Here is an 18777-nt window from a genome sequence, read left to right as displayed (position 1 = left end):
CATCAAGAACAGGATATAAACCATGGTTTGTAAATAGACAGACGTTCTCCAAAAATAATGTGACAGCTTAGTGGGGGAACATCTTCCATTTATATTTTAAATAAGTTTTGTGCATATCTGTTATAAAGTAACACTAATTGTATCATGATCTTATTATTTCAAAAACACTAAAAACTGGCTATAATGTATATGGCACCAAATTCAAGTAACTGTTCAAAAAATGTACTAAAATATTATTATATATGACAGGTTGCATAGTAAAATTTCAGACATTTGTCTTAGGAAAAATTACTTGTAATTAGGGACTCATAATTTGATTTATGAGAAATGAAATTTTAGAGGCTTGTAGAGATTTGGGAGATTTGCTTTGATATTAGCCAACAAAGTTCCAGTACTTTGGCCACCTCATGTGAAGAGTTGACTCATTAGAAAAGACTCTGATGCTGGGAGGGATTGAGGGTAGGAGGAGAAGGGGGCAACAGAGGATGAGACGGCTGGATGGCATCACTGACTTGATGGACGTGAGTTTGAGTGAACTCTGGGAGTTGGTGATGGACAGGGAGGCCTGGAGTGCTGCGATTCATGGGATCGCAAAGAGTCAGACACGACTGAGCGACTGAACTGAACTGAACAGAAGTAAAAATTTTAATTGAGCACTACATTAACAAGATTTATTTAAATAAAGACACTCATGGTAAAATAAAACTTTCACTTTCAAATGGTAAAATAAAAAGGCAAAATAAGATGTTTATGTTCTTGCAAGTACTAGAGAAAAGGAACAAAATAACAAGAGAAAATGCTTTATGTATTGTTAAGGAAAACAGCCAAATCAAAAATGGAATATGATCTCTGAAAGTTACTGTGAACATAATTCTACTCATGAGTTTCTAAGAATGAACAAGCCTATTGATGTGAGTTTTTCATTGTCACCGATATAGCTTTCTGAAATAAAAAATTCAGAAGTTCACTCTGGGATTAAATAATAGGTTCCATGTATCTATATAGTTTATTAATACATTTTATATAAATGTGTACACATTAATTTGAATCTGATATAAATAAATATGTACAGTGTTTTATGTTGAGTGCAGTGTGGTGCACCAGTTAGCAATCCTGGAGAAGGACTTTAAACAGTTGCATCTTGGTATTGGAATCATCAAGGAAAACAGTCAAGAACTAAATGAAGCAATGCTTTGCTTAGATAGAGAAGAGAGAGAGCAAGATTAGTTTTAGTAGCTTAAGTCAGTCCCCCATGACCAGTGGATCATTCCCAGCAACTTGCCTTGTGTTGCAGTGGAAAAGCTCAGTCCACACCCCTTGGACAGTGGGGTTACCCAGGTGCCATATGACACACACTCTTCAAGCAAAGACAGAAGAGCGCACTCACTGAGCCTGAAATAGAAAAAGATAAACCCATGAAAGATGATAAGCATGGCACAGGTTGTGTGGGCTCTTTATCTATTTCTAAGGAAGCATTGCAAACACAACTCATACCCAGTATTCCATGGACAGGTGGTAGCCAAGAGAATGCACACACAAGACTGCCTTTCCTAACATTTTGTACATAAGTAAAAAAATAACGAATGGGACTCCAAGGCTGAAATATTAATGACTAGATAATAGATCGGAGAAGGCAATGGCACCCCACTCCAGTACTCTTGCCTGGAAAATCCCATGGGTGGAGGAGCCTGGTAGGCTGCAGTCCATGGGGTTGCTAAGAGTCGGACACAACTGAGCGACTTCACTTTGACTTTTCACTTTCATGCACTGGAGAAGGAAATGGCAACCCACTCCAGTGTTCTTGCCTGGAGAATCCCAGGGACGGGGGAGCCTGGTGGGCTGCCGTCTCTGGGGTCTCACAGAGTCGGACACGACTGAAGCAACTTAGCAGCAGCAGCAGATAATAGATGGGCATTTATATGTGTGTAAGTAACTTGGATAAGGCAAAGAGGATACAATAGGACCAACAATAATAAAATAGACATTACTAAGGTTAGCAACTGTTGTTGTTTAATGGTTGAGTCATGTCTGACTATTTGTGATCCCATGGACTGTAGCCTGCCAGGCTCCTCTGTCCATGGGATTCTCCAGGCAAGAACACTCATGTGGCTCACCTTTCCTTCTCCAAGGGATCTTCCTGACCCAAGAATCAAACCCGCATCTCCTATATCTCCTGCATTGGCAGGCAGATTTTTTACCACTGAGCCACCAAGGAAGTCTGAGGTTATCAACTACTGAGGTTGAAAAAACAATAATCATTTGTAACTTAGGTCCCTCCCTGATGTACGCTTTTGATAGTCTTTCTCACACTCTCCCTGCCATTGCAATCATCATTTCTGTGTGTGTGTGTGTGTGTGTGTGTGTGTGTGTGTTAATCTTTCTGCTGTCTTCCCATATGACTTTAATGTTGCTTATTTTGCCAGTTGTTAAAATTAATGTGAATAGAATCATATTTTATGTATTCTTCCATGATTCCTTCCTTTCAACATTATCACAAATATTTAATTATGTTGATGCACAAATCATTATTTATTTCCTGCTATTGTTATATAATAAACTGAAAGTACCACATTTTATGTTTCCATCATATCACTCATGTACATTTCATTTGCCATTATTTAAAAATAATACAATTTAGGTAGATTTTGAATTTTTAATATCAATGTCCTAGGGCTCATGTTCAAGAGTTTCTTTGAAATGTAAGTCTAGGAATGAAATTGATTTGTTATAGGACATGTGAATGTTCACATTTCTTAGGCAATGCAAAACCTTCACAATGCTGTGTTTAAATTTACACTTTTGCCAGATGAGAATGTCAGCTAAACCAATATCCTGACAAGCACTCGATATTGAACTGGCTTTTATAATTTTGCCGTCTGGTAATTGCCCCTTACAGTTTTTATGTTCATTTTCTTTGCAGGCTTGTAAGCCATTTAGATTTTTTTTTAATTATATATCCAAAAATTTTAAAACTTCTTTTGCCATTTTATTTTAGATTGTCAGTAGTTCTTTATATAACCTCTGCATTAATCTTACTTCTGTAATATCTTCTCTTAGTTTGTGATTTCCCATTTTGTTCTTTTTATTATATCTTTTTATAAAAATAATTTATAGTTGAAATTGTCTCTACATAATTTGTCATTGTGTGATGCCTTTTTAAAAGCATGTCATTTTATAGTGATAAAGATATTCTGTATAGTCTCCTCAAGTTTTATCATTTAGATTTATGGTTAAATGCTTAATCCACATAAAATAGATTTTTTATGATTGCTGTGAATTTGGGATTCAGTTTATTTTTTTATGTGGTCAGTCAGTTCTGCTGCCTTTATTTACCTAAAGTCCATCAGTTTCTTCACTGACTGCAATGCCCATTGTCATATATCAACATCCCATATAAGCTTAACTTGTTTTCCTGTATTCTTTCCCATTCTGTATATAAGTTTTTCTGCTTCAGCTAGAAACCCATTGTCTAAGATGAGATAAGTTTTTTAGATTCAGCAGGATAAATTTGCACCTTGCTATATTCTTGGCCAATGAAGATTTTAGAATAAACTTGTGAAATTCAATGCAAAATGCTTAAAGGATTTTCGTTGATAGTGTATTGAATCTTAGATCAGTTTGTTGAGATTGCATATCATTGCAACATTCATTATATTAACAAAAGTGTGCTGTATATATCTCTACCTATTTCAGAGAAACTGTAATATTTTTTGTAAAATATTTTTATTTCTTTACATGTCATGTATATCATATTAAAATTATCTCCAGATCATTATTGATTTTCATTATCACTTTAATTAGTACTGCTAACATTTTTTAAAAAGTTGTTATTCAGTTGCTTAGCTGTGTCTGATTCTTTGCAATCCCATGGACTGCAGCAGGCCAGGCTTCCCTGTCCTTCACCATCTCTTGGCACTTGCTCAGACTCATGTCTGTTGAGTTAGTGATACCATCCAAACATCTCATCCTCTGTCGTTCCCTTCTCCCCCGCCTTCAATCTTTCCCAGCATCAGTGTCTTTTCTAATAAGTCAGCTTTTATCATCAGGTGGCCAAAGTATTGGAGCTTCAGCTTTAGCTTCAGTCCTTCTAATGAATATTCAGGATTGATTTCCTTCAGGATTGACTGGTTTGATTTCCAAGGGACTCTCAAGAGTCTTCTCTAACCATGCTTCTTCAAAAGCATGAATTCTTTGGCGTCCAGCCATCTTTATGGTCCAACTCTCACATCTATATATGACTACTGGAAAAACCATAGCTTTGACTAGACAGACCTTTGTCAGCAAAATAATGTCTCTGCTTTTTAATTCAGCAATATTATTGTTCTATCCAAACATTCATATTATATTAGTATTTATAGAATCTTTTGCCTTTCAGTCTTTTCTAAAATGTTATTGTTGTTGTTCAGTCACTGAGTTATGTCTGACTCTTTGCAACCCCATGGACTGCAGCACACCAGGCTTCCCTATCCTTCACTGTCTCCTGGAGTTGATCAAACTCCTGTCCATTGAATCGGTGATGCCATTCAACCCTTTCATTCTATGCCACCCCCTTCTTCTCCTGCCCTCAATCCTTTCCAGCATCAGGGTCTTTTCCGATGAGTCAGCTCTTTGCATCAGGTGGCCAAAGTATTGGCCATGGGGTTGCAAATAGTCAGACATGGCTTAGTGACTGAACAACAGGAACCAAATGAATAATTAAAAACTAGTTCAATTACATTTTTTTCCCTCTCAGAAAAATTGGTCTTTTCATTTTCCTAGAAATCAACCTCTGAAGCTGCTGTGATCTGCATAATTTACTGCACAGATCTTGCATAGTTTACATAGCAGATAAACTTACAGAACTATTGCTATGGTAAAAACGGCCATTTCATTCTGTGGTTAAAACTTCAAGCAAATTTGAAGTAATCTCTGGAGCACAGATTCATTCCTTTAGAGTGTCTTAGCAATTACTACTTCTAAATCATTTTAGGTTTCTTTTAACCTTCCCTTACACTAGCAATCTTCAAGCTCTAGGAAATGAGATTCATGTTTTTTTTTTTTTTTCTTTTTGACATACTATATATGTAGGTATATCGTAATCATATCATTATATCTAGGATGACCAATTGCTTTTTTATGAGACTAGTAATTCAAGATGTGGCTATTTGAGGGACTAAGGAAAATAATGATGAATTTTTCACATGCTCATGTTCTGTTTTCTTGCTGTGAAAATGTACAAAACAGATCTATTCGAGCTCTTCAGCTTATCCCATAGAGTAGAACCAACAAAGGTACTTCAAAAGTAAGATTATTTACTTTAAAACTGATGGGGCATAACTGTGAGAAATGATAATAAGGCAATGATTGAGGAACACGTAGGCCGTCAAAATGATATAGATATATTTAAGAAAGAAAAGAAAGTGAAGTCACTCAGTCATGTCCAACTCTTTGCCACCCCGTGGACTGTAGCCTACCAGGCTCCTCCATCCATGGGATTTCCCAGGCAAGAATACTGGAGTGGGTTGCCATTTCCTTCTCCAGGGATCAAACCCAAGTGTCCTGCATTGCAAGCAGACGCTTTACCATCTGAGCCACAAGGGAAGCCCTATTGCATGCCATTTTATATTAAGTATTTTGTTAGCAAATGCCTTTTTGAAAGAATGGTTGAAGTTACCTTTTACTACTAAATGCAATATGCTCTAACAGGTTTTACACTGTTGTGAATTTTAATATCAGGATATCTTATTGAGAGACTGTAACAACCACAGTTAAAAAGATTTCCATGTAGTATATATGCTTTATGGTTGAGAACAAAAGTGTAAGCATGACTTTAGTTAAGAAATGCAAGATGAATCATTCTCTGCATAAAACTCTTAATTTGATATGAATGTTCCCTATTTAGGATTTTAAAGTATAATTGGATCATTCATCTATTGAAAACATTTGTCAGAATGCCTATGAAAATAGAGATCTAATTTCCCATGGTAGAATCTGAAGCCCTTCACATCAGGTCATTATTTTCACCTCCATTTTCTTCAACTTTCTAAAGGCTTTTTATTTCTCTTCTGTATCCCAACCACAGAGAAACAATTCTTGATACATTGTCTTGTCTGCATTCTTCCATTTAAATTATTTTGCTCAATTCAGTCTAAATTAACAACAGTCCAACAATTGAACTCTTATTTTATATTAGGTTACAAAGGAAGAAAATCCAGGCCACCCAGTAGTTTGGGTCCAGAGGAGAAACAAACAAGCAGTCAACTGCAATTGATATTAGAGCTAAGAATTGTGCTTAGGGTAAAATACAAACGAGAATTTATCTGAGGACAAGGACTTCCAAGTCCTCACAGAGAACTGCTACATAAAGCTAATGGATCAGCAGCTTTAATCTTACTTTAGTAAGAGCTTACTAATATTTGCAGTTTTATTCAAGCTGGTTTTAAAATATGAGTTAAAATCAAGGACATAAATAATGAGCAGAATGTCATTCCAAACAGAAAATGAAGCCAGATTGTGGTATCTATGGAAAACTACAATAGTTTTGTATGTCTAGAGTGAGTGGAGAAGGGAGAGAGAGGGCAAATAGCAGGAGATGCGGAGAGGGGGCTGAAGAGATATATTTGGTCCAGTTGATAGTGAAATATACTGAAGAGTTTCCATGCCATACTAAAGGGAGTTTATGCATTTTGAACCATTTTGAACTTGATGTCATTAATATTTCCCTCCTTGAAAGATCTCACAGCAGTGTGAAAGATGGCTTGGATGGGATTCAGAATTGAGACCCTGGTGTTGTAGATACAAAGTATTGAACAGATTTTCCCCATTCACTCCCTATAACCTGGAATAGCTTCCGTCTTTCAGTTCAATACTTTGGAGTCCTAGGTACGTTTCAAAGTCTGCTCAAGTGTTACCTCTCTGTGAAATCTTCCTAGATCTTTTGGCCATCAAAATATTATCTCTCTCTCCTTCTCTCACTTTCTTAATCTGTCTTGCATTAGAATTGATATATTTAGGCTATCTCTTTAACTAATAATGAACATAAAAAGGGATAACTACTCAATAAATATTTGCAGAACTGGATATTTTCAGTGTTTTAAAGACAGATTAATAATAAAATCTTAAAATAATATGTTGATACAAAAGAGGGAGAGATTTTGGAAACTATGTATGTGAAATTAATTCTAAATCTTGCCAATATTGTAATCATTAAGTTTGTTTCTGTTGTTGCTTCATCAGTTCCCTGGTGTACACTAGCTGTGGAAAGAATTTTCTTTTGTGTCAGATAATTGTTGATTTTAGAAAACAAAGACAAAAGACAAGTGCTTTTTAATTTACTTAGTACATGATGAAGAACATAGGCATGCCTAAAAAGGGATTATGATATTAATGCTTTATTATAAATTAATTTCTGTTGGGTATTATGATACTTTTCCTTGAAATTAGAGGAAATGTGAATTTCACACCAATATATTCTCCCTAGGCTGCCTTACTCTGAAGCATTTTCTTCTAAAATTGAAGGGTAAAAACAAGTATTTAGGACTCTACTGACTTATGGTAACTATCAACTGTAATATTCTCCAGTGTTAAATTTTTCTGCCTTCACTTTGTAAAATACTTTATATAAGTATTTTAGACATATTTTTCCAAGGTGTATTAGTTCCATACTTAGAAGTGATTAATATTTATGAGTTTTTACAGATGACTTTTTATTAAAGTATAGTTGATTTATAATGTGTTAATTTCTGCTGTTCAGCAAAGGATTGAGTTATACATATATATGCATTATTTTTTATATTCTTTACCATTATGATTTATCTCGGGATATTGAATATAGTTATATGTATACATTGTAGGCCTTTGTTGTTTATCCGTTTTATACATAATTGCTTGTGTCTGCTAACCCCAAACTCCCAGTCTACCCCTCCCCTACTCCCCTCCTTGGGAAACACAAATCTGTTCTCTATGTCTGTGAATCTGTTTCTGTTTCACAGGTAGAATTTCACAGATAGTTTTGCTTGTGTCATATTTTAGATTCCATATATAAGTGATATCATATGATATTTGTCTTTCTTTTTTTTTTCTGTTTTGACTTAGTCTGATAATCTCTAGTTCCATACATGTTGCTGGAAAGGGCATTATTTCATTTATTTTTCTTTTTTTATCTGAGTATATTCCATCATACATATGTACTGCATCTTTGTTCTTTGTCTATTCATTTGTTGATGGACATGTGTTAGCTTTGTGAACATGCTGCTATGGACATAAGTGTGCATTTATCTTTTTGGATTATAGTTTTGTCTGTATATAAGCCCAGGAATGGGATTACTGGATCATATGGTAATTCTGTCTTTAGTTTTTTAAATATTTGTGAATTATTATTTCACAGGCATGCCTAACCAAAACATTCTTAATGTATTGTTTCTAAAAAATATTTCAAAAACACAAATTCATTTTTTTAACACAAATTCATTTTTTCTTTCACCCATCTAAGCATTAAGACACTGATGATATAGATGTGGAAAACTGAACAGATTTTTTCATTTACTCATCTGTCTTTCAGTTCAATCTGTTGGTAGCCTTGCTATCCTAATGACCTACCTAGGTTCTAAGCTTCTTGCATCTGCAGTGACTTACTAACTGACGCTGAAGTTAGTGATTTCATAGCCATTTCAAATATTAAAAAAGAGTTGCAGGCATCATTAGAATTCACCCAGTAAATGAATTATTTTCAGCTGCTGGTTATTAAATCAAGCAGCAACCACAGGAGCCAAGATCCTTGGCTTGAAAGGGGAAAAAAAAAAAAAAAAACATAAATCATTGAAAATCTTTATACATAGCTAAATATTTTCTCTTAATTTAAATGAAAATGAAGGATTCTGATCCACATAATGTAAGTGAATGCATGATTATAATTTGGGGGGGCGGGGGAGGAAATAACTTAACTGTCCCTCTTTCCTACAAAACTGAAAATGAACTATTGAGTTCCTTTCACTGGCTTCTACATGGATGGTTAAGAATTCACATCAAGAAATTTGACATCTATACTTGAAGTACAAATTGCCATAGGTCAGAATATTTTATTAAATATAGATAAAAAGATTTTACAATATACATATTGCATTTTTAAAAATTATCCATATTTGATTTAAAGAATACCATATTTTAATATTACACATTTAAATTTCTAAAAGTGCATTAAGGGAGGAAGACATTGTTTTGTAATGAATTAAAAAAATATACTACTATGTTACTGTTAATACTAATTGGAATTGATATTTTGGTTGGCAATATCCAGAGCCTTAGAAGATCAAGACTCTTGAAGTTGGATATGTCTTTGACTCATAAATTATCCTTCCAAGAGTAAAAAGGAAAGAATAAAAGACAGATATTTAAATTATGGTACGTTGATATCATTAAATATTAAAAATTTTATTTAAAAGACATGTATAAATAGTTTATACAACATGATGTAAAATAAAACATGAGTCATAAAGAGATAGATAGAAAATAGATATTCCAAACTTATGTCTGTGCATTATATTAACATTTATTTCAAAGACTGGAAGTTTAATAGTAATAATGCTTATGAGGCTTTATTTTTTATTTTTACTTTTAATATTATTCAAATTTGCTATACAAGCATATGATTTTATTTAAGTATAACATATATATTTATTGAAGTATGACATATATGAAAGTATACAAATCCCAAGAGTATAATTCAATGACTTTTTCACAGTAAACACAGTTTGTGTATTCAATAAACAGAACTTCAATAGTTCCCCAGAAGTGCCTCTTATGCCCCACTCTAATTACTAACTCCACTAAACGTAAGAACTATCTTAATATTTATCACTGTAGATGACTTTTGCTGCTTCTGCATGTTATAGAAATGAAATCATACAGTATATATAAACTCAACATTCTGTGTGGGTGTGAGTTGTCCATGTTGTTGTATGCGGTATTTTATTGTATGAATGTATCCAAACTTATGCATTTTACTGTTATTAATCATTTGTGCGCTTTTTGTTGTTGTCCTGTCACTAAGTTGTGTCTGACTCTTTACAACCCGATAGATTGTAGCAAGCCAGGTTCTGCTGTTCTTCACTGTCTCCTGGGGCTTGCACAAATTCATGTCCACTGAGTTGGTAATGCCCTCCAACCATCTCATCCTCTGCTGCCCTCTTCTCCCTTTGCCTTCAGTCTTTCCCAGCATCAGGATCTTTTCCATTGAATTGGCTCTTTGCATCAGGTCGCCAAACTGTTGGAGCTTCAGCTTCAGCATCAGTCCTTCCAATGAATATTCAGGACTGATTTCCTTTAGGATTGACTGGTTTGATCTCCTTGCAGTCCAACGGACTCTCAGAGTCTTCTCCAGCACCAGAATTCAAAAGCATCAATTCTTTACCTCTCAGCCTTCTTTATGGTCCAACTCTTACATCCATACATGACTACTTGGAAAAACCATAGCTTTGACTATATGAACCTTTGTTGGCAAAGTCAAGTCTCTGCTTTTTAATTCACTGTCTAGATTTGTCATAGCTTTTCTTCCAAGGAGCAACTGTCTTTTAATTTTGTGACTGCAGTCACTGTCCACAGTGATTTTGGAGCCCAAGCAAAGAAAATCTGTCACTGCTTCTACTTTTCCCCCATCTATTTATCATGAAGTGATGGGACTGGATGCCATAATCTTAATTTTCTGAATGTTGAATTTTAAGCCAGCTTTTCACTCTCCTCTTTCACAGTCATCAAGAAGCTCTTTAGTTCCTCTTTGCTTTCTGCCATTAGAGTGGTATCATTTGCGTAACTGAGGTTGTTGAAATTTCTCCCAGAAATCTTGACTTTAGCTTGTGATTCATCCAGCCCAGCATTTGCACAATGTACTCCACATATATGTTAGTTTGGGCCTGTTAGCAATTTAGCTTCTTATGAACATACTTGCAAATTTATTTTGATTAACTTATGTATAAATTCCAACAGGGAATATACTTTTTAAGTCATAGGATGTGTCTGTGACCAGCTTTGATAATTCTTATGCTACTTTTTGTCAGCAAAAGTGAGTGGAAAGGAGGGAAGGGAAGGATAGAAAAGGGAAGAGAAGGAGGGGGAGAAGGAGGAAGGACCAGAAGCTGTTACCTATGCAGATGTTTGATATTTATATTACCTTGGGCAGAATTAACAGGTCATTGACCCCTGGCTTATCATTCATCTCAGTCTCTCATCTGGTCTTTCTTTCCTGATAAATTGAATAAAGCTGATGGCCTTTTATTCGTATCTGTTATAAGTATATCAGCTTTCCTTGTTCTCAGTCTTGATCAATCTGATCTCACTTTGACTTGTACGACAGTAACTGACTCGAATGGAGCAGTCTGTGCCAATGTTATGATTTAGAGATTAATGATGACATATAGGTTAGTCATTATATTGCAGACTTTAAATGCACAAAGTTAGTGTCTTTATACTAAGACACATCAAGAATCTAGAATAAGAAAACTCAAGAGATTTACCTAATCAGAAAATCAGGGTACAAGACAAAAAGGTTATACCAATATACCTAATAAGAGAGAAAAATAAACACTAAAAATCACACTAAGGGCATGGGATAAAATTTTAATTTTGAAAGCTAATTGTATAACCCAAAATGCTAAAACCATCTTTTTATAACTACTATGACTTTTCACAATGATTCTTCTGATACCAGGAAACTCAGCCTGAAGTTTTTGGAATGATCAAAATTAAGAACATGATCTTCGTTTTTGTTGGCCCAGATATCTACTTTAACACTTCAAACACTCTTTTAAAATATCTCACACTGTATCAAAAATAACTTTCCTTAGCCACAAAGAAATCTGAGAGCTCTGTCAGTCAGCAAGCCCACATGTAAGTGAGAAAGAAATGTGCCGCCTAGTTTACATGACAACCTACAGATCAAAGCAAAATAAATAAATAACATTGAGTTGACTAAGTCTTCTAGTTCTTTGGGAATACACACTGGATATAAATACATTGAAATGAAACAGTGAAGACACTGTAACTATCCATGTTGAAATTTGATAGAAAATATAAGTCTCTGGCAAAGGGGACTTATAATTTTTAATATAAAATGCTAATGTTCATCAAAAAGTACAAACCAAACATAGTACAGATTGGTAGACTAAAAATAAAAAGATTTACCCATTGTTGTAGAGATATATAATTGCTTTGAAGGATAACAGTTTTGAAAGTGCAAGCTAACCATAGTTCATCTGTTTCATTTAATATTTTTAAAGTGGCATCTTATTCATTAGCACATATTATTAACTTAGTTCAAATGAAATCGTCATCCAAAGGAGAATATTAAAAGTTAGTTTTTTGTGCGTTTTTTAAGCTGAGAAATTCTTATCTTTCCTTTACAGTGGTCCAATATGATTTCCTGAAATATAGATTTTTTTTAAACTTTCATGTTAAGCTTTACCTCTACAGTGGCTGAACTCACCATGAGTTCTGATTTGCACAATAGTTTCTTCCTTTCTTTAGGCTTCAGACTTTAGAATTAATCAGCTTTTTAAAAGTAGTATTTTAAGGAGGAATCTCCTCCCTTCAGAAAATAAGCTCAGGAAAGTAGTAAAAGTTACGTCAAGGAGAGTTCAATTATCTTATATGCACTCTACTCTTGGCCTACTTAGGAGCTCTCAAAAGAAGGGCAACCCTCTGATACAAGTTTAACAAGAAGTTTGTTCCATTTAAGAAGACATTCACAGTGTCAGGAAGCCAGAATTTTATTTAAAAAAATAGTATTATAGGATGCTTTCAATCAAATGCCTTTATTCAATTTGTTCAGTATTTTACACAAGTTAAATTATTATTGTTCCTTCTAGAGACTCAATAGTGTCAGTGGTTACTATAATTCTGTGTATGTATTGTCATTCCTAAGTGGATTTAACCTCAAGTGCTATAAAAATTATTTTTTGTATCTAAATAGAAGAACAAACTTGAAGAAGAATGTGTCTGCCACTCTCCTCAAAATTAATAGGAGGTGTTCCAGATTTTAAGAGGAAAAAAGTATATGTATGATTCAAAACATTATTTTTTTCTTTACTATAATTTATTGAGATCTTTGAAATAGATTTAGGTCTAGAAAATTGTTCCATCGACGTTTTTAATTATTTTTTATTGGAGTATAGTTGCTTTACAATGTTGTGTTAGTTTCTGCTGTTCAGCAAAGTGAGGCAATTATATGTATACATATGTCCATTTTTAAAAATGTTATTCCCATTTAGATCACCATTCAGTAGGGTTCCCTGTGCTAAACTATAGGTTTTCATTAGTTATCCATGAAACTAATTAGTTTTATACACAGTAGTATATATATGTCAATCCCAATCTCCCAATTTTCCCCACTCATTCCTTACCTCTTCGTAATCATAACTTTTTTCTCTATTCATCTGCAAATCTATGTATACTTTGCCAGTAAGTTCATCTGTACCATTTTTATAGATTACACATATAGACAAGATTATATTTGTTTTTCTCTTTCTGACTTCATTCTGTATGACAATCTCTAGGTTCATCCATGTCTCTGCAAATGGCACTCTTTCGTTTTTATGGCTGAGTAATATTCTATTGTTGGCTTCCCTGGTAGCTCAGCAGTAAAAAATTCACCTGACAATTCAGGAGATACACGTTTGATCCCTGGGTTGGGAAGATCCCCTGGAGAAGGAAATGGCAACCACTCCAGTATTCTTGCCTGGAAAATTCCATGGACAGAGGAACCTGGAAGGCTACAGTCCACAAAGAGTTGGACATGACTCAGCAACTAAACCACAACAAATATTTCATTTTATATAGATACCCATTCCTTTGCCAAAGGACATTTAGGTTGCTTCCATGCGTGGCTATTGGAAATAGTGCTGCAGTGAACACCAGAGTGCATGCCTCCTTTTGAATTATGCTTTTCTCTGAATATATGCCGAGGAGTGAGAGAAATTGAGGAAATATTCCCATTTACCATCACACCAAATAGCACAACATACCTCAGAATAAACATATCTAGGGAGACAAAAGGCCTATATTCAGAAAACTAAGATATTGGAGAAAGAAATCAAAGACGACACAAACAGATGAAGAGATATACCATGTTCTTAGAAGAATCAGTATTGTAAAATGACTTTACTACCAAAGGCAATCTACAGTTTCAATGCAATCTCTATCACGTTTCCAGTGGTATTTTTCACAGAATTAGAACAAAAAATTTGCAATGTTTATCAAAACACAAAAGACCACAAATAGTCTAACGTGATATTGAAAAAAGGAAAACCAAACTGGAGGAATCAGGCTACCATATGACCCAGCAGTCAAAACATTTTTAAAAACAATAAAAAATATTACTGTAATGATTTTATTTTGCCTAACTTTTATTTTTAGAATATATTTTTAGGAAAAATTTTAGATTTAATATTGAAGAGAGTGCTTATTCTCTGCATTTCAAAGCCAGTATAATAACGCATAGCCTATTTAAATTATACATGTATTGATAATAATTAATCAGAATGCCGTTAATGAACCCTGTTCATTATAAATATTTTAACATTCATCTTTTTAAAAAGTACATGGTTCAGTAAGCAGTGTAGCAGTAATTAGAAAATTTTTGGAGGGAAATATGTTTTGAGAGATGGACATTGAACAAGTATGCTCTTGTTTCTCTTACTCAGACTGTGATTGGAGCTAGAGGCGGTCATTAGTAAGCATCCAACAATTCTCTACCATAGAATTGAGTAATTGAAAATAGTTGTCTGGTTTTCTCACATCAACTATTTTATTTTCTAACATATTTTGAAGTGTATCAAGATTAGGACTGTGTACTAAGTATATGAAATATTTTTCAGGGTAGAAAATTATCAAATTAGTAGGATGGTTTAATCTCCATTTAGGTGTGAAATCCCTTCAGATAGTTAAATGTTCTGAAGTTTATTTCCTACTCTTTTGACAAAGTTATCTCAACCCATTTCACACAGAACCCATAAAAATATTTATATAGCCATCAGGAATAAAGTGGAGAGAACTTGGAGTATCTATATGCAATTTGGTAAAAAAAAAAAAAATATATATATATATATATATATATAATCTTGATATTATTAAGATAAAGATAAAATATAAAACATAGACTGGTGATTCATTTCTTACATGATAGTATACATGTTTCAGTGCCATTCTCCCAAATCATCCCACCCTCACCCTCTCCCTCAGAGTCCAGAAGTCCGTTCTATACATCTGTGTCTCTTTTGCTGTCTCGCATACAGGGTTATCATTATCATCTTTCTAAATTCCATATATATGTGTTAGTATACTGTATTGGTATTTTTCTTTCTGGCTTACTTCACTCTGTATAATAGGCTCCAATTTCATCCACCTCAATAGAACTGATTCGAATGTATTCTTTTTAATGACTGAGTAATACTCCATTGTATATATGTACCATGGCTTTCTTATCCATTCATCTGCTGATGGACATCTAGGTTGTTTCGATACAGGATACAGGATGCTTGGGGCTGGTGCACAGGGATGATCCAGAGAGATGATATGGGGTGGGAGGTGGGAGGGGGGTTCAGGATTGGGAACTCATGTACACCCGTGGCAGATTCATGTCAACATATGGCAGAACCAATGCAGTATTGTAAAGCAAAACAAAGTAAAAATAAAATTTAAAAAAAATAAAAGAAAACTGCTCTTCTATAAAGAGTTAGTAGAAGCAGAATGAGATGCTCTTGGAAGAAGTGCCTAGAAGTTTCGATAAGGAATCAGAGAAATCTTTCTGAACAGTTGGCAAGTTTTCAACATTAAAAGAGATAAATGCCATTTCAACATTTGGGAACTTACAGATTCAAACCTTGTGGCACTTACCTCTTACCAACTGCCCAGTGAATTAACAAAGTCCATACTGAGGGCATACAAAATCTTTAAAAGTGTGTATAAGAATGAATGTATTTAATATTACTGGACTGTATACCTAAAATGGTTATAATTGTCAATTTCTTTTCTTTTTTTAATTAATTTTTATTGGAGTGTAGTTGCTTTACAATGTTGTGTTAGCTCCTGTTGTAAAAAAAAAAAAACAAACAAACCATAAAACATTAGAGAAGTGCTAATATTGAAATTTTATAAACTGTACAAATAAATATTTTCCTTTTTCATGACAAATGAGCTTACTTTTTAAAATATATTTTAGTATGAATTATACATCCTTGAATTAGCCATGAAAAATTCTAGATACTTTTTGATAATGATCTTTCCAAACTATCATACTCACTATGGACAAACATTGAATGAATCAGTAAATGGTAGCAAAATGTAGTTGATTTATAATGTCCTGTTAATTTCCAGTGTACAGCACACTGATGATATGTATATATGTATCAGTTCAGTTCAGTTCAGTTCAGTTGCTCAGTCATGTTCGACTCTTTGCAACCCCATGAATCGCAGCATGCCAGGCCTCCCTGTCCATCACCATCTCCCGGAGTTCACTCAGACTCACATCCATTGAGTCAGTGATGCCATCTAGCCATCTCATCCTCTGTCGTCCCCTTCTTCTCCTGCCCCCAATCCCTCCCAGCATCAAAGTCTTTTCTAATGAGTATACAAATATATATAAGCCAAAATATTACACATAATAGAATGATCAAGATAGTTTGATTAATTTTTGAAAGCTTCATGACTTATAGTCTTTTAATGAGTTATTCAATTTTTTTACTTTTGTAATATGATAAAAAACTTTTAATCCCTAAAAATTATAATTATTAATTTAAAAGTTGCATCACACATCAAACTTTGACTAATTGTGAATATCAAATGACAATATGGAAGTAACAGGAAAAAAAAAAGAGTAAAGGGGGAAAAAGAAAAAAAGAAAGAAAAATATACCAATTAAGAAAGTCTACAAAGCAATTACAGGAGCATCTGGCATGTAATAACAATAATGAAATAATCATTTATATCTTGTATTTAAGAATAAAAATTAGATAAGAACAAAGTAAATCGAAAGAATGCTATATAGTTTGCTAAAATGCTTGCAAAAAAGACTTCCGAGTAAAAAGTATTGAAGCTAATAGACACAATTCAATAAGAATTGATGCTATATGGATAGTTCAGAGAAATATTTGACTCCTAAAGTGTTTATTTTTTAATGGCCACCACAATATTTATTGGGATGTTGCCATCAAAATTTTGTGACTCCAAACTGCATAGTTCATGAATTCAGTGCCAATAGGCTGTTTCGTAATTTGGTACAAGTAGCTAACTTTCTTAGCTGGATGTACATCAACCCTGATTCTTTTACCCCCTCAAGCTGCTGAATTGACCTCTATCAATAACTGTAAAGTAGAATAGACTTTGTAGCTTTCAGGATTCTCTCTCATGAGTCAAATTCTCTGACCATGAGCCTGAGAACTGTGATGAGCTTGGACTTTGAGCAGGTCTGGCTTAATATCCTGGCTCAGGAAGCAACATCATAGACATAACCATAAACTTTGTAAATATAGCTTGTTTGTGACATTATGTTTTAGGGTGAACTAAAGTCTCCAGTTATTGCTTAGATTTTAGCTTATGGGAGTGTATATAGGCCCTCAGAAGACAACATTAATATTTCCTCATTACTTTATGTAGTAACTTGACATGTATGTATTCCTGTTTTCATTCTTTAATGTCAGGTTCAGTTCAGTTCAGTCGCTCAGTCATGTCCAACTCTTTGTGACCCCATGAACCGCAGCACGCCAGGCCTCCCTGTCCATCACCAACTCCCAGAGTCCACCCAAACCCATGTCCATTGTGTTGGTGATGCCATCCAACCATCTCATCCTCTGTCGTCCCCTTCTCCTCCTGCCCTCAATCTTTCCCAGCATCAGGGTCTCTTGAAATGAGTCAGCCCTCCGCATCAGGTGGCCAAAGTATTGGAGTTTCAGTTTCAACGTCAGTCCCTCCAATGAACACCCTGGACTGATCTTCTTTAGGGTGAACTGGTTGGACTTTCTTGCAGTCCAAGGACCTCTCAAGAGTCTTCTCCAACACGGCAGTTCAGAAGCATCAATTCTTCGGAGCTCAGCTTTCTTTATAGTCCCACTCTCACATCCATACATGACTACTGGAAAAACCATAGCCTTGACTAGATGGACCTTTGTTGACAAAGAATGTCTCTTCTCTTTAATATGCTGTCTAGGTTGGTCATAACTTTCCTTCCAAGGAGCAAGCGTCTTTTAATTTCATGGCTGCAAACACCATCTGCAGTGATTTTGGAGCCCAGAAAAATAAAGTCAGCCACTGTTTCCACTCTTTCCCCATCCATTCGCCATGAAGTGATGGGACCAGATGCCATGATCTTAGTTTTCTGAATGTCAGGTTATTGAAATATAATTTATATACACTAAAGGCCACTCTTTATAGTCATATATTTCCATGAGTTTAAAAAAATAAACTAATGTGATGATCACCAGAATGAAGACAGAATAGTTCCATTACCACAAAAGGTTTCTTTATGTCCTTTTGTCGTCAATTTCCCTGGTAAACTTAAATCAGATAGATTTCTGTCCCTATACTTTGACCTTTTCTAGAACATCAATAAAGTCAAGTTTTATAATGAGTAGCTCTTTCTTTCTTCCTGGATTTTTTAATTTAGTGTAATGCTTTTGAGATTCATTCTAACCTAGAAAATCTGGCCATTGGATTGCCTTCCCTAAACATGATGTCCTACTGTCTTTTCACTTACTGGTTAGATACACATTAAGAATAATAGAGTTCATCACTCTAAAGAAAAATTATAGAATTCTA

At 34.4% G+C, this 18777-nt stretch overlaps 1 protein-coding gene across 9 annotated transcripts in view; it reads left to right on the top strand.

The window, feature by feature from the left end:
• Positions 1-18777, top strand: part of ROBO1 (roundabout guidance receptor 1) — a 1286018-nt gene that overhangs the window by 329804 nt on the left and 937437 nt on the right. The gene's annotated exons all lie outside the window — the stretch shown is intronic.

Source organism: Ovis aries, chromosome 1, assembly GCF_016772045.2.
Source record: "Ovis aries strain OAR_USU_Benz2616 breed Rambouillet chromosome 1, ARS-UI_Ramb_v3.0, whole genome shotgun sequence".
In the NCBI taxonomy this organism is placed as follows: Eukaryota; Metazoa; Chordata; class Mammalia; order Artiodactyla; family Bovidae; genus Ovis; species Ovis aries.
Note: the sequence above shows the minus strand (reverse complement) of the source record. Positions and strands in the feature narration are given on the sequence as shown.